Source organism: Myotis brandtii, unplaced genomic scaffold (assembly GCF_000412655.1).
Source record: "Myotis brandtii unplaced genomic scaffold, ASM41265v1 scaffold825, whole genome shotgun sequence".
In the NCBI taxonomy this organism is placed as follows: Eukaryota; Metazoa; Chordata; class Mammalia; order Chiroptera; family Vespertilionidae; genus Myotis; species Myotis brandtii.
The window spans coordinates 175267-175508 of NW_005371349.1; positions in this window are offsets into that span (position 1 = coordinate 175267).

Below are 242 nucleotides of genomic sequence, written 5' to 3' on the forward strand. Positions count from 1 at the left end.
GAGGCTGGGACGGGCCCGCTGTCCCGATGGCGGGTTTATCAGCGCGAAGGTCCCTGTATCAATGGCCCTGGACCTTTATCGCTTCTCAGGGCTTTATCTCAGCAGCCGCCTTGAATGAGGATTAATATTTTAACAGGATTATGTGCTGCTACAGCGCTCTCTGGGGACATGGGGCACTCTCCCCCCTCACAGCCTCTCCCCCCTCACAGCCTCTCCCCCCTCACAGCCTCTCCCCTCCCCCA